General features: G+C 40.9%; 1 protein-coding gene across 10 annotated transcripts in view; it reads right to left on the reverse strand.

Annotated features, from left to right (window-relative positions):
- ALPK1 (alpha kinase 1) overlaps positions 1-23,263 on the reverse strand; it is a 162,294-nt gene that overhangs the window by 132,986 nt on the left and 6,045 nt on the right. Inside the window, exon 1 of one of the 10 annotated variants that reach the window (XM_084973171.1) lies at positions 22,857-23,145. The exons of 7 other annotated variants lie outside the window; for them this stretch is intronic. The gene's annotated coding sequence lies outside the window, so the exon portion shown is untranslated. Of the gene's footprint in view, positions 1-22,856; positions 23,146-23,263 lie in introns of those variants that run through there. 2 more of the 10 variants (XM_084973177.1, XM_084973173.1) reach the window with 2 other exon arrangements.

Here is a 23,263-nt window from a genome sequence, read left to right on the forward strand (position 1 = left end):
GCCTCCTGTTTACTGATCATACTGAACCTATTTCACGGTGGGCTTGGTAGCACTTTTTCTCACTAGCATGGATAGATCTTCCACATACAGATTTCACTTCCCTGCTATGTTTCTACTAGCAATACCTTCTGTGGACTTACTGAAAGCTTATTTCACCCACAGCAATCCATATAACATTGCTTCTGGCCAAGGACCTTACTGGATTCCCACAGGATTCATCGGTTTTACCATAACCCAGGAGCAGCTGGCCTTGTAGAGTAGTGCAACAGTCCGTTGAAGACTCAGTTGCAGAGCCAGCCGGAGGACATCTTATGAAGTGCGGGTACTGGTCTAGAGAAAATGGTCTATGCTCCAAGTCAATAACCAACATACAGTGTGTTTCGGTCCAGGACAGATCACCAGTGTCCAGAGATTATTGGGAAGAAGCTGCGGTAGAACCTCTGTCTACCCTCCTCCGCCACCCTCGCCTCCTTACTGAAACTACATTAAGGAAGTTATACACCCAGCCTCATAATCAGATGCAAAAACAGGGGTGTGGTCAACATGTATATTTTCTTGCTTGTGTGGGAGCGTATATGTTCATAATTACTCTATTTTTCCCCCCTCTCCTTTTCACATAGAGTATTGTGGTAGTGGTTACCTTTATAGATTAGTCCACAAATAAGATGTGCGTAGCTTTTACAAAACTCATCAAACATCCTCTTCTTTCTCTTATTTAAGTGTCTACATAATAAATTATTTCTAGGATTAAGTCCTAAGAATGAGTTTGCATTTCCAGATGAATTTAAACACTTTCCTTTACTGGCTGATGAGAACTATACAGTCGAGCATGTTTCTCTTTTAAACTGGCTGTCTGAAAGCTCAGAGCTTCCTATAAGCTCCACTGTAATAATTCACTCATTTCAGGTTTCCAGACGTCGTGTCCTTCCTTTTTTCTAAATAGTTTCTGATCAGTGCTTTTCACTTTAATTTTTCCTGCATGGTATACATCCATTTTAATGCTGCATGTCACTTCAGTTCTTTTCTTTGTGTGTTTGTTTTTTGTTTTTTTGCCATTTCTTGGGCTGCTCCAGCGGCATATGGAGGTTCCCAGGCTAGGGGTTGAATTGGAGCTGTAGCCGCCGGCCTACGCCAGAGCCACAGTGACTCGGGATCAGAGCTGCATCTGCAACCTACACCACAGCTCATGGTAATGCAGGATCCTCAACCCACTGAGCAAGGCCAGGGATTGAACCCACAACCTCATGATTCCTAGTCAGATTCATTAACCACTGAGCCATGACGGGAACTCCCAATTCTTTATGTTGTATATTTTTAATTTTTTTTTTTTTGTCTTTTGTCTTTTAAGGGCCGCACCGTGGCATATGGAGGTTCCCAGGCTAGGGGTGGAATTGGAGCTGTAGCTGCCAGCCTACACCACAGCCACAGCAACACAGGATCCGAGCTGTGTCCGCAACCCATACCACAGCTCATGGCACTGAGTGAGGCCAGGGATTGAACCCTCATCCTCATGGATGCTAGCTGGGTTCGTTAACCACAGAGCCACAACAGGAACTCCCATCAATTCTTTTTTATATGTACTTAAGTAAAAACATAAGTAGATAAACCCTGTCTGCAGTTACCTCAGTAAAAGCTCGGCCACACAACAGCCTGTTCATCCAACCAGCATTTTCTGAGTGCTTACCATGTGCAGATGTGACAGTCCTATGCTTTCCACCACTGTGCACAGCCCTCATATGTCCTCGACTATCCCTATTATTTCATGTCAGATGCCCACTGTCAATTCCATGGGCAACACTTGGGTGATGAGTGGCTCCTTTTGTTTGGGCTGTCCTTCAGAGTCTATTTCTTTCTTTCTTTCTGCTTTTTAGGGTTGCAAATGCAGCATATGGATGTTCTCAGGCTAGGGGTTGAATCAGAGCTACAGCTGCAGCCTACGCCACAGCCACAGCAATGCCAGATCTGAGCTGCATCTGTGACCTACATCACAGTTCACAGCAGCACTGGACGCTTAACCTACTGAGTGAGGCCAGGGATTGAACTGCATCCTCATGGATACCAGTCAGGTTCATTAACCGCTGATCCATGAAGGGAACTCCCCACAGTCTGTTTGATTGTTCCTCACTCCCACTCTCTAAGGGTCTTTTACCAGTGGGTGCCTTTAGCTCCAAATCCACTCTTAGATAAGATCTTACGAGCCTGAATTTTCTTTCTCTTTTTTTTAAGGACCACACTTAGAGGCACATGGAAGTTCCCAGGCTAGGGGCTGAACAGGAGCTGCTGCAGCTACCGGCCTATGCCACAGCCACAGCAATGCCAGATCTGACCTGTGTTCTGTGATCTACACTGTAGCTCTGAGCAACACTGGATCCTTAACCCACTGAGCAGAACCAGGGATCAAACCTATGGCCTCAGAGTCACTAGCTAAGTTCGTTACTGCTGAGCCACAATGGGAACTCCTTATAAATCTGTATTTTCGGATAACTTCTCTATTTACCATGGCTTATATTAACTGCAACCTTTTAGAGCTTTCAGAAGCTACCTGAAAACCAAAATGGCCTCATTCTGAGATGGACTTTCTTCCTTTTGAAGTAAATGAAGATGTAAAATGACATCAAATGACACAAACACTACAGTCTCTGGAGAGATGTGTTCTCCACTGGAAAGTGTGAACTGGGACATTAGCATCTAAGTCAATCTCTTGAGGGTTTGTTTAGTAAAAATAAATGGATTAGGCTGCATGCACTCTGCTGCTCTTTTCTCTTTTTCTATTCTTTAGAAATAATATTTGCCTAACATAGGTAAAATCCTCATGGGAAGGTGGTCTATTTCCCCCGGTTTTTCCCCCTCTAAATTGACCTTTCCTCCTCCTTGCCTCCTTGTTCCTCCCCCAGCACACATATTTATTCTTTAATTCATTCGAAATTTTCATAAGTACCTACTATGTGCCAGACACAAACTATTTAAGGATAAAGAGATGAATATGGTACTGTTTCTGGACTCCATATGAACATAGTTGTGCAGACAATAACGCAGCCTCATGATAAACGACAGTGCAGAGGCACTACAGAAGTCTACAGCTGTCCTTTCACCTGACCCGCAAGCTGAGAGGCGCTTTGGGGACAGTGACCCTGCTTTATAATGCAGAAAAATGTCATCAATCTGTCATGTTGGGTGAGTTGCTGAGCTTTTCACAACTGAACGAACCAACAAAACAGCTCAGGCCACGGCAGGAGCAGACAGTTTTGGAAAGTCACACTAATTTTCCCACAAACTAACATGTCACATATAGTTGTGATCTGGGATAGTAAAACATGTACCCTAAAGCAGAATTTTGAGGGGAACATAAACCCCAGGTTTCTCCAGCAGGAAGGGCCCATGGATTGTACAAAGCTACAGAGCTCCATTAGGAGTCCTGAAAGCCCAGCGTGGTACTCTAGAAATCTCCTTTGGCCAGTGAAATGATGTCAATAAAGGATGGTAATTGGTCCCTAAAGGACTGCCTTGGGGAGGGTACAAAACCAATGCCCGACAGTGGCAATAAACGGAGCAAGGGAGGATATCATTATTTATACAGATCAAAAGATATGGATACTTTGGACATGTACAGTGGGTTCAGATAATTAAATAGTGTTACATATGGATATTCTGAGAGGGTAGCATTTCTGTCCACCCTATTCATGCTCCCTCCTTGATACTCCTTTTCCTTGTATCAGTGACAAGCAACTGCATGAATATTCAACCAAAATATTTCTATCAGAAGCAAATGCAGTCTTGTCCTTCAACAGCACATACGACTGAGGGTGGACTCACCCTGACAGACAGACTGATGGTCCCCTTGGAAGAAGGAACCCAGTGTGCCAGCAAAGGATGCTCTGGGCTCAGTTTCAGCTTACAGCCTTCACTAGTGTATCCACTTTACTTAGTCCTCCCTTCAACAAAACAAAAACTACTGCTTTCTTTTCCGGTAGGCGCTGCTTAAGATTCACCCTATCCAAGTTCGCCATCTACAGGTCATACAGTTTACAATTGCTTTTAGGATCTTGAGAAGATTGTATGTGAGGATTCACATGTGCCTTTGGTGGGGGGGTAGTTTATACTGCTGTTGATTGACACCACAACTGATGGCTATTTACTGCATAACTAGTGTGTTGTCAGGTACTTCCTAGACCCTTACAACTGTCTACCACTCAAGGATTTATGGGAGTTCCTGTTGTGGCTCAGCAGTTATGAATCTGACTAGTAGTATCCACGAGGATGCGGGCTTGATCCCTGGCCTCGCTCAGTGGGTTAAGGAATTGGCATTGCCATGAGCTGTGGTGTAGGTCACAGATGCGGCTTGGATCCGGTGTTGCTGTGGCTGCGGCACAGACCAGCAGCTGCAGTTCCCATTTGACCCCTAGCCTGGGAATTCCCATATGTTGCAAGTGCGGTCCTAAAATGCAAAAAAAAAAAAAAAAAAAAAAAAAAAAAAGTAACTATGAAATACATGTTCCAGTGTCATATTTCTCACCTTGAAAGAGAGCAATCTCCCTTGTGGGTAACATAAAAAGAGCACACTTCTCCTTAATGCTTATATCACAGACCACTAACAATCCTAATCATCCACGCCATCACTGAGCACTTAGCTTGGTACTGCTGCCCTAGGAACTTACATTATCAAATTTAATACTTACAGCTTGTTTATGAAGTATTTCCATTCTCATTTTGTAGGTGAGAAATCTGAGGCTCTAAGAGGTTAGGCAGCTTAGCCAAAGACAAAGAGTTACTTAATAAGTTGGAGAATTGGTTTTGGATATCTGCCTCACTTCAAACCTGTGCCCTTGAAATACCCACCATATTGCCTCTAAGTATTTCCTTTTTCTATGTTTCAAGCCTACAATGATCGCCTATGAATTTTTCTTTTTTCTTTTCTTTTTTTTGTCTTTTTGCCTTTTCTAGGGCCACTCCCGCGGCATATGGAGGTTCCCAGGCTACGGGTCTAATTGGAGCTGCAGCTGCCAGCCTGCACCAGAGCCACAGCAACACAGGATCCAAGCCACATCTGCAACCTACACCACAGCTCATGGCAACGCCGGATCCTTAACCCACTGATCAAGGCCAGGGATCGAACCTGCAACCTGGCCTTGTCTGATTCGTTAACCACTGCGCCATGACGGGAACTCCGCCTATGGATTTTTCAACTACTCCTCCATCTCTGAGGTTTACATGTGTCCTCCCAGGCAGGGAGCAGGAAAGAATAACTGTTTCCCTCAGCGTGTGGCAAAATAGCGAACAATACCACCAGAAACTGCAAAGCCTCCTGCATCACCACGTTAGTCCAGGAGCATTCTAGAAGCCTGGGGTGAAGCTCTGACCTCACTCTTCTTTCTCCTTCTAGGGTTGGCAAGTGTGTCCTGATCATGTCTGACCGTCCCCACTGACTTTATTTTTTTTTAATTTTTTTGTTTTTGTTTCAGGCCATGTCTGTGGCATGTAGAAGTTCCCAGGCCAGGTATCAAACCTGTGCCACAGCAGCAACAACGGCAGATCCTTAACTTGCTGAGCCACCAGGGAACTCTCTCAGACCTCAAATAAAGTTGAAGTTCAATCGACTTTCAATTGAACAATCAACTTTTCAATCAACAATGCCTAAGGCCTGACTCTCTCTCCAAAAGGATTCTCAACTTGGAGTTTCTGCCATATCTTTCTTCAGAAGTTGCCTTTTAAGAAGATCAACAAGCTTTATTTTGTAAGGTATTTTCTTTATTTTCAGTTGAATTTGGGTTTCTACTCTTTTCTGTCTCCAAAAGGTGAGGTTCACTTAGGCAAAGTGGAGGCATACCCACTCCTGGGATTCAGTTATTTCTGGACAGATCACTGAAATTTTTGGTTTGCATGAGGAACCACAGTTTCTTGGGAATGAGAAGACCTAAAGACTGAATGATGAGGAGTTCCCGTCGTGGCGCAGTGGTTAACGAATCCGACTAGGAACCATGAGGTTGCGGGTTCGGTCCCTGACCTTGCTCAGTGGGTTAACAATCTGGCGTTGCCGTGAGCTGTGGTGTAGGTTGCAGACGCGGCTCGGATCCCACATTGCTGTGGCTCTGGTATAGGCTGGTGGCTACAGCTCCGATTAGACCCCTAGCCTGGGAACCTCCATATGCCGCGGGAGCGGCCCAAGAAATAGCAAATAGACAAAAAAAAAAAAAAAAAAAGACTGAATGATGAGATTCTTAGGTTTAATTTAGCTGCAAGGAACAGAATACACCCAAACTAGCTATAATATTAAGGGGAAATTATTGGACATAGGGATATTTTATGGACATAAAGACAGAAAAATACAGATAGTTGGAGTTCCCGTCATTGCTCAGCAGTAACGAACCTGACTAGCATCCATGAGGATGCATGTTGGATCCCTCTGTGGGTTAAGGTTCTGGCGTTGCTGTGAGCTGTGGTGTAGGTCACAGATGTGGCTCAGATCCCGAGTTGCTGTGACTGTGGTGTACACTGGCAGCTGTAGCTCTGGTTCGACCCCTAGCCTGGCAACTTGCATATGCCATGGGTGTGGCCCTAAAAAGGCCAAAAGAAAAAAAAATGCAGGTAATCTTCATGAGGAATTAGAATCCGGAAATGGAAAGCTGTTGGGGGCAGACACAATCTCTCTCTCTTTTGCTCTCTCTGTCCCTTTCTCATGCTCCCACAGTCTGTTTTATTCATTCCACCAAAACTTACTGAAAGCCCACCATGTCAGGCACCATTCTAGGTGGTAAGGGCACAGTGGTGAACAGAACGGACAAGGCCTGCTTTATTCCTCTCTGTAGTCCATCCTTTTTTCCCTTTTCTTTTTTGGCTGCACTCATGGCCTATGGAAGTTCCCAGGCCAGGGACTGAATCCCAGCTGCAGCTGTGACCCAAGCTGCTCCAGAGACAATGACAGATCTTTAACCCACTGTGCCACAGTGGGAACTCCTGTAGTCCATCCTTATCTGATGCAATTTCCCTGGCTTTGCAAGGCCTCCCGATTCAAGCCCTCAACAGAAACTGACTCATTCTCAGCATCCTCAGGGCAAAGACAAAATCTTAGTGCAACATGGCTGGTTACCTCTAGCATCAGCTGTCCACCCCTGGTCCAAACGGGGCAGAGCAACAACGACTCTGGTAGGGAGGGAGGGGGGTTGCATGGGACAATCTCGGCAGTCGGGGAAGAACAGAGCAAAGTGTGTGAAAGTGGGGTGTGGGTAAGGAGGATGTGCCTCTACCATCTCTACTGCAGAGATTTTCAAAGGCAAAAGGATGATGAAAATTTCTATCAACTTGAGGAAAGAAAAAGAAAGACTGAAAACTTGCCGTGAGGTATGGAAGGGTTCCCAGACACAAGTTTGAGTTTGAGTGGAAGGCTCTGCGTGAAGAATGGGCTACTCAAAAGCTCTCTAACCCCACCTTAGGGGGAACCTGGGGACTTTCCTTGGGAGGGAAGAGGAAAGAGGAGGGGAATTACTGATCTTAAAAACAAGGCCTTCCTTGAAAAGTCTGAAAAACTTGTGGTTGCTTCGAAGTTCAAATTATCTAAGGTTGCCTGAAACATGTGTGAACCCTGGAGGCAGGCAATCTCCAATTTTGAGAGCAGCAGATGAAGAACAGGGACACTGCCGCAGTAGCTTCTGAAGATTAGAAAGCAAACAAAATGGGGAGTGGGGAGGCTAAAAGTGGAAATTGCAAGAAAAAAAAAATTCTGTGACTGTAGCTGGAGTGTTTTAGTCACTGCAGACAATATGGCCTCAGGAAAGAAGTTAGAACCATCGGTGTAAACACCAACTCCCCTCATACATCTGGTTGCCAGCTTGCATGTCTCGAAGACCTCACTTCTATATGCTGACAAGTATTTCCAGTTAATTTCTTTGCTTCAAGAGAATCTTGAGAGGACAAGAGAGTTCACTTGCTCAGCTACAAATTTCTGAGGAAGTATTTAAAGTCTGTTGAAACTTACTGGACTCCTCTACTTGGACCTGTAGCCAACTTACCGTTTTGAGAAAGTAAAAAGTCATGTCTGGCGGATGTTCCCAAATGAGTAAAGTCTCTATACCAGTCCTTTAAATCTACTACTGAAATTCAGTGTATGGAAAAATGCTGCAGATGTAAAGAACTATAGTTGCTGCAATACTAACAGCAAGCTATAGATACTGCCTTAGTTTGCTGGGACTTAATCAATGGGTATTTTGTATATAAGCCATTGACTCACTTCCTATGAGGTAAGGTGTTTAGAAATTTTATTTATTATACAACCAGGTAGTTCTCAAAGCCTTATTCTCATTAGCCTCTGATTTTGTTCCTTCTAATCAGGTCTGAAATCTAGAGATGTTTTCTCAAAGGAGGTTCATTCGAAATAGGGCACTCTATTTGCTTTTTTTTAGTTCCTTGGTGGTTCCCCTTCTTCTCATTAATTTGATTCAACAAAATTTTATTAAGCCCCTCTGATGTGCCAGGATAACCACAATCTTTATTATCACAGAATGATCTGGGGAGAGGCAATCCACTATAGACTGTGGATATGTCTGCAAGTTCTGGCTGGGTATGTTAAGAATGCCAGACCAATTTCTCCTTGCCTGGGCTACTTCTCAGGATTGTTTTTGTAGCAGCCTTGAAGGATGAGGTAATGTCTCCCTCTGAACCAAAAAGTAGGCTTGCTACAAAATCAGTGGATTTCCCAAGCTCAATGTTCCTTGGCTGCTACACAAACCCACCTCCATGCACCTGATACTCAGTAATCACTGCTTTGGGACTAGGAGGACATGATGCTTATGCTGCTTGCTGTGCTCTGACTGGTAAAGTCCTTTGTCTTTGACCCAAGAGTCTCATTTCTTTTGCTAGCATCCATGGAACAGTGGCAGGCTAAATTAGTAACTGTAGGGAGAATAAAATAAAATCCCAGACCCTGAAACATAATCTTAATTTCCAAGAATTTTATCATCCCTAAGTAAGCCTCTTGCAGGGTAAAATGCCCTAAAAATCTATCTTAACCTGACATAGGACAAAGGCCAAAATGTCAACTTTATTCAATATAAATTTGTTTTCATATTTCCTACATTCTCCCAAATTTGTAGCCTGAATATTACAAATTCCATGTTCTTTAAAAACAACAATTCTTAAAATTTAAGATGTGTGGTACTTTTCTTCAAATAGTATAAACGAACCAAAATTTCTGGGGTTTCTGCTATGTGCCAGGGTCTGCATGGGATATAAGGATGAATAAGACACAATCCCGGTTCTTTTAAGGGTCAGGGTTTAAGAGACACAGCAGACACAAATGTGGATCTCAAATACAAAACTGAATATGATTAGAGTCGAATTCTAAGCAAAGAATGGGGAAGAGCAAATTTACTTAAGTTATTGCTTACTATTATTATTTGGATGGCCAAACATGAACTAAATACGGACAGATGGGGAATCCAAGGAGGAAACATGGGGATGGGGAAAGGTACAGGAAACAAGGGAAATGCTGTGAAGAGATGCATTATAGACAGACGGCCTGAGATGCGGAACAGCAAGAGCAAAGGTGCAGAGGGATCTTGCTGATCATGACTGGAACCAGCAGGCAGTTCAGGGCGCCCTACACCTCTGAGAGATGACAGCTCCAGACCAGTTCTGTTTGCAGTGCCCATGAAACCTGGTATAGAAATGGAGCTCTCTACAAGAGGTGGGAAATGTGAGTTAAACTCAGGAGAGAGATTAGAACAGGAGATGAATTTGGGAGTCATTCACATGCAATAACTGAAGCCACTACACAAGATTAAAGGAGGCAAAAGTAGGATATGAGGAAGACGTGGACATCTAGAGAATGCCTCTATCCAGGACCAAATAGTGAAAGAGTGGCCTGCAAAGGGAGCAGATAAAAATGTAAGAACCAGGACAGCGTGGAGACATGATACTGTGCAACAAGTTCTATAGGAAGCCTCGGGGTAACAACCAGGAAGAGGCCACTAGACTGGATGATTGGGAAATTCTCACTGATCTTGCAAATGGATGTTTCAGATGAGGATGGACCAGAAGAAGCTGATGGATGAGTGTTAAACAAGGGAGTGAAAGGGTTAATATAGACTACTAGTTTGAGAAGCAATGCTGTTAAGGGAAGGAAAAAGATGGGCTAGCGTCTCAAGGGAAATGAACATTTCATAAGAATCATTAGATTTGAACATGTGTGTAGGCTAAGGAGATGTTAGAAAACAAAAAAAAATTAAAATGAGATCAAAAAGGACTGTGAGTAATGAGAAAAATCACAAAAGAGGTAAAAAGATGTTGGTTTAAGACAACAGCAGTGGGAGTTCTCTGATGGTCTAGTGTTTAGGATTTGGGGTTGGAGCTTCATGCTGCGGCCGGGGTTCGATCCCCGGTCTGGGAACTGAGATCCCACATTAAGGTGCTGCCCACTGCAGCCAAAAAAAAAAAAAGAAAAGAAAGAAAAAGAAAACAGAAGAAGCAGGCCCGGGAGTTCCTGTCGTGGCGCAGTGGTTAACGAATCCGACTAGGAACCATGAGGTTGCGGGTTCGGTCCCTGCCCTTGCTCAGTGGGTTAAAGGTCCGGCGTTGCCGTGAGCTGTGGTGTAGGTTGCAGACGTGGCTCGGATCCCGCGTTGCTGTGGCTCTGGTGTAGGCCGGTGGCTACAGCTCTGATTCAACCCCTAGCCTGGGAACCTCCATATGCCGCGGGAGCGGCCCAAGAAATAGCAACAACAACAACAACAAAAAAAAAAAAAGACAAAAGACAAAAGACAAAAAAAAAAAAAAAAAAAAAAAAAAAAAAAAAAAAAAAAAAAAAAAAAGAAGAAGCAGGCCTGGATACAAAGTAGAATAGTGTTTTTTTCTGAGGCAGAACAGAAGTAGAAACCAGGGGCTAATGATTTAGAGACAATCTGAGAGTTCACCATAGATAACTGGTAACCTAAAAATACGTGGAAATCTGGCAGGAGTGAGTTCAGCTTGAAAAGAGAGATCCTGAATGGAGAGAAGTGCTGTGGAGAATTGGAAAGACAATCAATTAAGGATGGCTAAAAGAATCAGTGAGCATCTTTGAGAGCCCAGCTATGGCTCCTGGTAGTGAATCCCATTAGATCAGCTGGGGAATTGTCTTAGCTCTGGCCTAGAGAGCTGAGCCAACACAGGTATGGGAAGTGTATACAATGGGGCTCTAAGAAACAAAACAGAAGCCTACAGTGCTTGTAAAAATATAAGATAACCTTTTTGGCCAAGGAGTCTAGACTCAGAGGTAAACTGGAAATTGGGGATGTGGACAATGCCAACGAAGATGAATGAAAAAGAGGAGAGAGAGGATTATGCTTACACACACATCTTTCAGGTTTGAGAGGGATTTGAGATTTAGAGTGGATCCAGCAAGGACCGATTCTCAGCTGCAGCTCAGGCCAGCCTGATGACCTGTGGAGCTAAATCTAAAGTTCACGTGGCCAGACAGGCATGGGGCATTTTACAGCACTTCAAATGGGCAACGTGTTCTATTGCTGCATGTCATCTACCCAAATACTTTCTTGTAACGCTATTTTCACAAACCTGTAAATTTTACCTTAGCCGTTGTATTTACCGTTAAAAGACATAAATAATATAAATGAGTACTAAGAACTTCAGACAAGTTGTTCTTGGATCCTTTTTAAAATGTCATTTAACTTCCAATTTGGGGGTTGAGCCCAAACTTATCTATCTAGGGCTCCGTGGTAGACTGCTTTCCTTTTTTTCTTTCGCTGTAACTAATGAATTAATTGTGAGGTTTTGTGTAAAGTCCATCTTCCCCACTGTAATATACACTCCAGTGGGGCAGGGAATGTGTCTGTTTTGCTTTGTTGTATAGCTTGGAATATTTAGCACCTGGAATAATTCCTAGCACATAAGAGATACACAAAGATATCTGTTGTTAAATGTTTTTAAAAGGAGATACTAGCTAAATCTGGGCAACTTCTCTTAGCTGACGAGTCCTATGTATTACTTACTGCATATTCGATAAGTTGGAAATATTTATTTTTATTTCAGGGATATCTGTAATGTTCCAAGAAGATGCTTTTTGTTGTCTCTACAAACTATTACATTCTCTACCTACCTACACTGTTGAAATGAAAAGAAACAACATGCTTTTAATTCCGCCTCCAATCTTCTTTCAAACTGGGTGTAAAATTCTCAGAACATTTCTTAGTACTGACCCTCACTAATCCTAACAGTCATTTCCACAAATTGCCTTACTGCATTGTAAGATCATCACCAGATTTCCTGAAAATGCTGTGACAATGTTTAAGCCATAGACTCTGGCTCAGAAAATGAGTCAGTTAATTAGGATATCAGCCAGGACAAACGTTTTTATCATTCACATCATGGTCTTAATTCTTTGCAACTTAAGAGCCAGTTAATTTGTTCTTCTTACGCCTCACTGCCTCCCCCTTCTGGTGGCACATAACACTACAGGCAAATGAGACCACTTTTCAACTAGATGTATATTTTTACGTGTTAATGAAAACAAATGTGGCATTTCACAGAAAAAAAAGACCTAAATAAATTACAAGCATTAGTAATGATGTAAGAAAAAGGAAAACTTTTTTCTTGGGTGCACCCCGGCATGTGGAAGTTCCCAGGCCAGGGATCGAACCTGTACCACAGTAACAACACTGAGCCACTCCAGCAACAACACGGGATCCTTAACATGCTGCACCACAAGGGAACTCTTAGAAAACTTTTTTTAAACATTAAAATAGTGATGCATATTATTTAACCTTACCAATAGTCTTCTTTTAATTCCATTTCAGAAAAAAAAAGTCATTAAACTTTCAGAATTTTATTACAGAAAAAATCATTAATCCATTGTCTCAAAATCTATGATGTTTTAATATCACGACAATAAAAAGTACACTTGTACTATGGAGAAAGAGTATGATAACCAAATTAACAGTGTAAAAGCATTGTAGGGCATGTTTACACCGTCTGAGAGAAAAAAAAATTATTAAAACCTTAGAGTATTTTAGAATGACTATATGAAAGAAACACTGATAACTCAAAAGAGCATTATCTACTTATGAAATGCTCCATAGGTCCTTCATGTGCCAAAAAAAAAAAAAAAAAAAAATGCAGGTGTTCTGAATCTACACATGACCTGAAACCTTTGTTCATGCTGATCTGTTCACTCCCACCTTATCACTACGCATCCTACAGTCTACACAGTCTGCCAACTTCTCCTCATAAATATGGTCTCTGCTCTCGCAATCTCGCCTGCTGCTGCCTATACTGGGGCCTCTCCAGTTCAGACCGTTAGCCTTTATTGTAGTTTTCCTGCCACCTGTTTCTTTCCCTATCTGAGCACACTGCCCTTCACGCACTGCCAGATAACTTCTTAAAAACAGAACCAACTGTAGCCCTTATCTACTTAAAAACATCTGTTGGCTTGCTGTTGCCTATCAGATGAAGTCCAAGCCTCTGATCCTGGCATGGAGGGTCCAACCTGCCATGCTCAGCACCATCTATAATACAGCATAGTTTCTGCCACTGGGCACCTGTGCTTAGTACCTTGGAATAGCATCCCAGAGTACTCTGTTTAGACCATGCGGCAGAGCGTGGCACAAGGCTTTGTCATGTATCAGTTACCTAACTGTCTCCCAAGAGACTGTGACTCCTGAGAGTAGCCAGTGTCTCACTGGTTCTCTTTCGAATCTCCAGCACACAGCTGGAGCTAGCTGTGTGACTAACACAGGGGAGAAGCTCAGTGCAGGTTTGTGAATAAAGTGAATGAATGAATGAATGAATGTTGCTCTCCCATCTTTATCTAATAAAATCCTCAGGTTTCAAGTCTTACATTATGATGACTCTTCTCTAAAGCCCTTCTTGACTTTTATCTAGCAGAATTAATTGCTATCACAGTTCATCGTACAGTCAGCTGTATATACTCCTGTCTCCTGTGCCAGGTCATAATCGCTGAAAGGCAACTTGAGAGAGTGAAAAGGCCATGAGCTGTGGAGGCAGACAATGCTGAGCTTGTATCCTAGCCCTACTGTTCACTCTCTGTGTCACCTTTGACAGGGAGCTCAGCCTTTATGAAATGAATGTTATTTTCCTCAACTCGAAATGGGACTAACACCACTTCCTCATAGGTTTAAAGCAAAGACTAAAAGTGAAAGCTCATGGCACACACTAGACTTCCATGACATTTTAGTACTTATTCCCTTTCCCTGAGAGTTAAGACCACATCTAATTTATATTTAGGTTTCTAGGGCTTCGAAAACTACAGAGACACAATAGTGTTTGCTGAGTAAATAAATGGATTTCTGAGTTGTATCTTGTCAGAAGTAATACATGTTTAAACAGTCCTTTTAAACTAATACAATTGGTTGTCATTCCTCCTAATCATGTACTATCTTACTATAAATATTGCATTTGAATGCCCTGACATATTGTGAATCAAATTTTTTTTCTCATTTTTTTGTCTACAGTATCTAAAGTATACAGAGGCTACATAATTTGAGGCACAACTATTTTCTAATCTTTCAGTTATACTTCCATTTGTATGTTTACACTTATGTTGTCATTGTAAAGTATATTTATGAAGAATTTGAATAAAAAGAACTAATGCTTATTTTTTAATAGGATAACTATATTATAATGTTAAGAAAAAGGAGAATATAAAATTGTGTGATAGCGATTATATTTTAAAAAGTCATTGAGGACCAATGTTTTTTTTCCCCCAGAAATAGCAAAAATTCACCTTGAAATTCATATAAAATCTCAAGGGATCCTAAATAATCAAAACAATGTTTAAAAAGAAAAACAAAATTGGAGGTCTCCCAATTTTCTGATTTCAAAACTTATTACAAAGCTGCAGTAGTGAAAACACTGTGGTACTGGTATAATTACAGACATAAAGACCAATGGAATAGAACAGAAAGCCCAGAAATAAATCCTCGTATATATAGTCAAATGATTTTTGAGGAGGGTGTCAAGACCATTCAACTGGGAAAAGAGTCCTTTCAATAAAAGGTTTTGGGAAAACAGAATATCCTGTGCAAAGAATAGAGTTGGACCCTTTATACCACAAACAAAAATTAACTCAAAAACATAAGAGCTAGAAAACTCTCAGAAGAAAACACAGGGGGAAATCTTCATGACTTTGGATTTTGCAATGATTTCTTGGATATGACATAAAAAGCATAGGCAGCAAAAGAACAAACAGATAAATTGGACTACATCAAAATTAAAAAATTCTGTGAATCAAAGGACATAATGAACTGAGTGAAAAGGAAATTCATGGAACGGGGAAAATATGCGCAAATCATTATGGCTGACAAAGAGTTAACAGCCAGAATATACAAATAATTCCTATCACCCAACAATCAAACCACAAAAAAAAAACACCCCAATTAAAGAAGTAGTCAAAGGACTTGAACATTTCTCTAAAGAAGATATGCAAATGGCCAAAAAGCATATGAAAATATGCTCAACATCACTAATCAGTAAGAGAATGAAAATTAAAATCACAATGAGATACCACCTCAGAGCCATTTGAATGGCTGCTATGTGTAGAAAGTAACATAATGTCTTTTCTATCAAAGGAAATCTTGGTTACTCCATTTTGCTCAGGCTCCCCCTCCTGCTCAATCAACTCTGCGGACCCCCATACCTCTTTTCCCAGTAACAATTTGTTTCAGATTAGCCAACCGAGAAGATTGTGCACTCTGACCCGACCAATGGGAAGGGGACAGGTAAATCACCTGCCCTGGGGATAAATAGGGGAGGGTCCTTGTTCCCGTGTGCACACTTCTTGGGAGTGCCCACACCTTTCTGCGGAAGTAAAGAGTCTTGTCGAGATTTCTCCTTGTCCACGTGTCTCACCTTCTGACACTGACGACCTGAGCCAGAGTTATTGTAATTTCCAACATATGGGAAAAAAAAAAAAAAAAAAGGAACAGAAAAAGTACTGGCCAGGAAGTGAAGAAATTGGAACCCTAGCATGCTGTTGGTGGGAATATAAAATGATACAACTGCTACCAAAGCAGTATGGTGGTTCCTCAAAAAATTAAATAGGATAATCATATGATCCACTTTGCAATACAAATAACTGAATAATTATTTATAATAATTGAAAGCAGATCCTTGAAGAGATATCTGTATACCATAGTGTAACAGCACTATTTATAATAGCCAAAAAAGGTGAAAGTAACTGACTTGTCCATCAACAGATAAATGGATAAACAAAATGTGGTATATACATACAATGGAATATTATTCAGCCTTAAAAAGGAAATTCTGACAATTGCTACAACATAGACAAACTTTGAGGACATTATACTAAGTGAAATAAGCCAGTCACAAGAGGTCAACTATTGCATGATTCTACTCATGTGAGATACCTAGAGCTGTCAAACTCATAAGAGATAGAGAGGAGAAGGGCAGTTGCCAGGGGGTGGGTGGAGGGGGGAATGATTGTTTAATGGTATGGAGTTTCAGTAGTGCAAGATGAAAAGAATTCTGTGAATGTATAGAAGTGATGGTAGCACAACAGTGTGAATGTAAATTAATACCACTAAACTATACCCAAAAATAGTTACAAAAGTAAATTTTACCACAATTTAAGAAAATAATTAAAAAATAATCAGGGAGTTCCCTGGTGGCACAGCAGGTGAAGGATCTGGTATTGTCACTGCAACGGCTTGGGTTGCTGCTGTGGCTCAGGTTTGATCCCTAGCCCTAGAACTTCCACATGCCACAGATGTAGCCAAAAACATTTTTTTTTAATTAAAAAAAAATCAGAAGGAAATCACCAAAATATTAAGTTTTTGCCTCTAAATAATACATTTTGATTATTTTCCTGCTCTTTTCATATTTTCTATATATAGAAAATATTCTGGAGTTCCTGTCATAGCTCAGAGGTTAACGAATCCAACTAGGAACCATGAGGTTGTGGGTTCGATCCCTGGCCTTGCCTAGTCTGTTGAGGATCCAGTTTTGCCGTGAGCTGTGGTGTAGGTTGCAGATACAGCTCGGATCCTGCATTGCCATGGTCTGGCGTAGGCCAGTGGCTACAGCTCCAATTAGACCCCTAGCCTGGGAACCTCCATATGCCGCAGGAGTGGCCCTAGAAAAGGCAAAAAGACGATGACAACAACAACAAAATTCTATATTACTATTTTCTATCTAATCATATATATAGACTAGAAATATATCTATATATATATGACTATATATAGCTACATCATTGGGAAAAAAGCATTTAATTCAAAAGTTTCATATGAAAACTTACTCAAAATTTGTGTTTATTAAGAGTTCAGTCCATTTCTGATTTAGAACTTTGTAGTTAAGGGGGAAAAAAAGTTAAACCCAGAGGCCCTTATGATAACCAAAAATAGATTAAGAAATAATCTCTACTCTTTATTTCCTGCATTATGTCATAGGCATTGCTACATGCTTGCTATTTGAAACATCCGGGTAAAAGAAAAGAGGAAATTCATGTGTCCCCAGCAATAGTGGAGAAGTTATAAATCAGTCATCACTGTTTCTCACTTTAGACACAGAAGGAAGACGAATATCATTATCAAGGAAGACCAGATCCTGTCCAAAGTGCTTGGCAGGGAACAAGTCTCTTTTTGCTCTTTCCTCCCCACCCCCTTAAACAGAGAAGGGGGTTTCAAATCTCTCCTTACACTTTTGAAATAGAACAACCATAAGGGAGAGAAATCTTATTATTGGAGGTCTCAACTATGTGTGGGGGGTACTATCTGATAATTTTGTTATGCAGGAAATAAAGAACCTTTGCTGAAAAATCCTGCTGGGTCACATCTTGTCTTGCAAAGTTATGAAACTTTGATTCACTGATTTAAAAAAATCAATTTATTACTTTTGGGGCTTGCCAGAGAGGGAATCATCCTGGTTATTTACGGAAAAATTTGGCTAAAAGAGTTTGTAATTATAACCACTACTTGTTCATACGTTAAAAATGACAATACATTACATTTCACAATGCTTTACATTTTTCAACCACCTTGAAAAACCTCTCGAGTGGCAGCTTAGGCTCCTATCGCCCTTGAACCACCAGTTCTGGATCAGCAGCCTCCTCTCCTTTATTGCCACTCTGGACCTTGCTTTTTCCTCCCTTGTTTAATCTGCATACCCCTCAGCTTTGAATCTCCTGTCATTACCCACTGCCCCTCAATGTGGCTGTCAACTGCCAACCTCCAGCATCTAATTCCTGGATCATTGCTACTCTCTCTAAACCACTCCTATTCTTGGAGATTTCAATTATATGGTGATCAGGGACTCTTGGTTCCTTCCAATCTTTTCTTCAAACATCTTGTCCTTTACCCAACCTTAGGCATTCAATCCTGAAGTCACACAGCCTAGATTTTGTTATTACCAAAAAACAGCAACTCCTCTGTACTTTCAAATTCATGTATCCCATTCTCCCTCCACTATCATCCATCTTGTCCCTTTTGAGTCTCCCAAATACAATAATCCTAAAATTCCACCAGGTCAATTCTAATCCACTGACCACTGATCCATCTTTCCACCAACCTTCACTCCCCTTGAGGTACTCTTTTGTCTCCTTATCCAGCTTAACTCCCATGATCAATATGATAATCACCATCCACATACATCTTTGATTCCCTTGTTTTTAATACTTGTATGTTAAAATCACAACTTTAGTTAAATTCAACTTTTACACAGCCAAGTAATGCTGGGAGGGAAAAACCATAACTTTTGACTCAGAACCTCAATCATTCATGCTACCAGGCAATCACATTGGTTCCATTCACTTCTGATCTCTTAGATTCCTATTTCACACTTCCTACTCTACCCTCATTCTCAGCAATCAAAAGAGGAGTTCCACAGACTCCCACCACCCCTCTACCAATCTAACAGCAGCTGCACCCCATACTCTACTTTCCCAACTGCTGTCAGAGATGAATCAACCACTCTCTTATCTAAAACCAATCACTTCATTCACACTATAATTCCACTCCTCTCTCTACTCAAGCACAACAATGCATATTTTCTCTCTTCTTTCCCTACCTCTTACATCATCAAGTTTTTGCTCTCCATTGGTTCATTCCTATCAGTTTACAAACATGCCATTATTTCTTCCATCTCAGAAGTCTCTTGACCTCACTTCCATCAATAGCTACTGAACTTTGCTGGCAAAATTCCTGAAAGAATTATTCCTGCTTGAGCTTTCAACCTGCCCTGGTCAAAGTCGCTGATAAACTCCACATACCTAAACCCAATGGTCAGTTCTCATTCTTCATCTTAGGTGGCCCACCAAAAGCATGTGACATGGACCCTTCTTCATCTATGGCCCTCCCGGACACCACAAGCTCTTCCGGTTTTCCTCCTTCCTCAATGATCACTCCTTCTCAGCCTTTTTGGTTGGTTCTTCCTCCTCTCCTGGACCCCATCATGTAGAAATGTGCAAAGACTCAGTCTCTGGTCCACCCCCCCACCCCGCCCAACTAAATCCACTCCTTAGTGATTTCATTCAGTTCATGGTTTTAAATACCATGTGTTGGTTCACAATCATCTAATTTTTATCTTCAGTCCCAATCTCTCTTTCGAACTTTTTAGAAGCATATTTTTCAACTGTTTATTTGATATATGCACTTGGATATCCAATAAGCATCACACTTGCCACATGTCCACAGTGAACTCCTGATCTGCCTCAGTTAATGATTCCACCTTTCCAGGATAGTGAAATGAAAGGCAAGCTCTTAGACTTGTGCATTCAGAAAAGACTGAGTGGGAGCACATGGGGTGACTTGAAAGGATACATCTCTGGGGGAAAATTTGGCCAGGGGAACTCTTTGGTTCCCTCATGTCCATCCGGTCTTTCCCTTAGTGTGTGTTCAAGTGTAATTAAAAAGTTTTTTTCTCTGATAACCATGAATTAGGGGAATTACCATGTCGAGATGCTTTGGGACTTCTGAAACCTATCTGTTGCACAATAAGTAATGTTTTTCTTTTCTTTCATTCTGACTTCCCTTCTCCATACAGGGTGGCTACTGGTTTCCAAGTGAGAGAGGTATTGCCAGCCTAGTTGATGCTTCTCAGTAACCTTGATCAAGAAGTAGTTAAATCATAAAAGTCTTAAAGATTGTGCCACAGTAATCTCTGATATATATTTTAAGAACTTAGATTTTGAAGTCTACGCAAAATCCTTGAGGAAAAAGGAACACTCCTACACTCTTGGTGGGAATGTAAGCTGGTATAGTCACTATAGAGAACAGTATGGAGTTAAAAAACTAAAAATAGAGTTACTATATGATCCAGTAATCTCACCCCTAGGATATATCCAGAAAAGATGAAAATTCTAATTCAAAAAAGTTTGTGTACCCCAATGTTACCATATGATCCAGGGATCTCCTTCTGGGCATACATCTGGAGAAAGTTCTAATGAAAAGATACATGCACCCCAATGTTCACAGAAGCACTATTTATAACAGCCAAGACATGGAAGCAACCTAAACAGATGAATCTATAAAGATGAATCTATAAAGACATGGTACATGCACACACACACACACACACACACACACACACACACACACACACACACCGAGGAATACTACTCGGCCATAAAAAAGAATGAAATAATGCAACATGGCTGGACCTAAAGATTATCGTACTAAGTGAAGTAAGCCAGACAGAGATATTGCTTATTCATAGAATCTAAAAAAAAAAAAAAAAGGATACAAATTAACTTACTTAAAAAATAAAAAGACCCACAAACACAGAAAATAAACTTATAGTTATCAAAGCAGAAGGGAGAGGAGGTGGGATAAATTTGGAGTTTGGGATTAACATATACACACTATTGCATATAAAATAGATGATGAACAAGGACCTACTGTATAGCACAAGGAATAACCTATAAGGGAAAATAATCTGAAAAAGAATTACATATATATAACTAAATCACTTTGCTATACATCTGAAATTGACACATTGTAAGTCAACTATACTTCAATTAAGAAAATCTAAATTTTATTATTATTTTTTAATAGTTATTTCCCCAATACATTTTTTTTCTACTGTACAGCATGGTGACCCAGTTACACATACATGTACACATTCTATTTTCTCACATTATCATGCTCCATCATAAGTGACTAGACATAGTTGCCAGTGCTACACAGCAGGATCTCATTGCTAATCCAATCCAAAGGCAATGGTTTGTATCTATTAACCTCAAGCTTCCCAACCACCCCACTCCCTTCCCATCCCCCTTGGCAACCACAAATCTATTCTGCAAGTCCATGATAAGAAAACCTAGATTTTTGATGTTTTATTATTATGAGAGAAAAACTGTTATTATAGAAATTTAGGAGAAAAAATATAATAAAAAAGAAAATAAGAATTACCCATGGTCCCACTAAGAAATAAGCACTATAAATAATTTGATATTATTGTTTCTATGTATAGCTACAATATTTATAGTGAAGTTTTTAAAAGTGTTTACGTTTTCAAAATTTAAGTATTCTCTGACTATAGCTGAGAAGTCTTATTTTTGCCTTTCAATTGCAATGCCTCCACATATTCAGAAGTGATTTAACAAAACATTGTGACACTATATGTATTTTGGTGGCACTTCCTTCCATGCATGTCCTACAGTTAACTTGGGGATGGTTTGAGCATGTGTTATCCTCTGTTTTTTCTTTCAGCCTATTTGAGAACTAGACATCTCATCACTCTGCCTGGCCTCCACAACCCGTCTATCGCAAATGCCTAATCCCAACAGACAACCCTCATTAGTGAGTGTTAACCTTTATCAAACTTCTTCCTAAGAAAAGATCTCGCACATCATGTATAAGGCAGGCATGGTGCACTTAAGAGCAGGATGCAGGAGCCTAGGGTGAAGTCAGGACCTCCTTTGGATGTTTATCTGTTCAAGTCAGGAAGGCCCTTTGAAGGACAGACACAGCTGCCAGTACTGGGGAAAGTCTGATCTGGCAGCTTTGTTATCTCACTGAAAGGAGATGTGAAGAGGTGATTGGCACAGTTCCAGTAAGTGGTTGGAATTAGAGGTGGAGGAAGTACATTGCATGAGGTAGAGTAATGGTCATGCTAATAGTTTAGCACAACAAAAAGGTGGAAATAATAATTACCAACATCTAGTAAGCAAATACGACAAATAACAGTACCTGACTCACAAAACTATAGTGAGTGTTAAATAAGATAATGTATCTAAGCCTTGGAGCAAAAAGACTGACATACAGTAGTTCCCCCGCCCCTCCATCCACGGGGGATATGTTCTAAGACACCCCAGTGGATGCCTGAAACCGTGGATAGTTCTGATGAAATAAAGTTTATATTTTAAGGCAGGACAAGAAAATTTAACCATAAAATCCTCTGTGACCACTTGGGCCTCCTCTCTTCCCTTTTAGTGTGCAATGTTCATCTGCGTTACACATTAACAGACCTCTTCAAAGGTGGGAACACCTGCTCCACCGCAAAGATCCATTTTTCCGCCCTTTTCTTCCAATGCTAACAACGTTTTCTACTTAACTTGATTGTTAATTAAATTTTCACTGACAGTACCGCACCCTCCACACACATACCCTACACACATATCTATAGTAAAGTTTTCATTTATAAATGAGGCACAGGAAGAGACGAACAACAATCACTATTAATAAAACAATTATAAAAATATACTGTAATAAAAGTTATGTGAATGTGGCCACTCTCTCTCAACATAGCTTATTGTGCAAATCTGATGACTTTCTATTTTTCAACCAAGCACAAATCAGGCACTGTGACCACAACACGTGCTGTTTGAGGTGCGACAGCAAAACTAGCACGGATTTCCTTTTCTTTCTTCAAAAGTTCGGGAACAAAAGTTGCTTTCTTACCTGAGATCTTAGCAGACTCAGTTACAATTTTTTCTTTCCTTAAGTGGAGAACTTTCTCTTCTTCATTAGGAGGAAGTACTTTACGGTTCCTCTTTGGCGTATCCGACTGCCAGTATCACTACTCTGGCTTTTTGGGGCCATTATTAAGGAAAATAAGGGTGACTTGAACGCAGGCCCTGCAAGAGGGGAACAGTCCACCTGACAACCAAGGGGTCTACTGGGTGACTGACGGGCGCTGCCCTGGAGGAGGAGACAAGTCACAAGCAGCCAGACATCGCGAGATTTCCTCAGGCCACTCTGAAGGGCCGCCCACTTAAAGTCATTGTTTGTGTCTGGAATTTTCTTTTTTTCTTTTTTTTGTCTTTTGTCTTTTGTTGTTGTTGTTGTTGTTATTGTTGCTATTTCTT

The sequence above is a fragment of the Sus scrofa genome, chromosome 8, assembly GCF_054392235.1.
Source record: "Sus scrofa isolate SSC_HxYL_T2T_F1_AM1 chromosome 8, Sscrofa_HxYL_maternal_Yorkshire_Landrace_v2.0, whole genome shotgun sequence".
NCBI classification, from domain to species: domain Eukaryota; kingdom Metazoa; phylum Chordata; class Mammalia; order Artiodactyla; family Suidae; genus Sus; species Sus scrofa.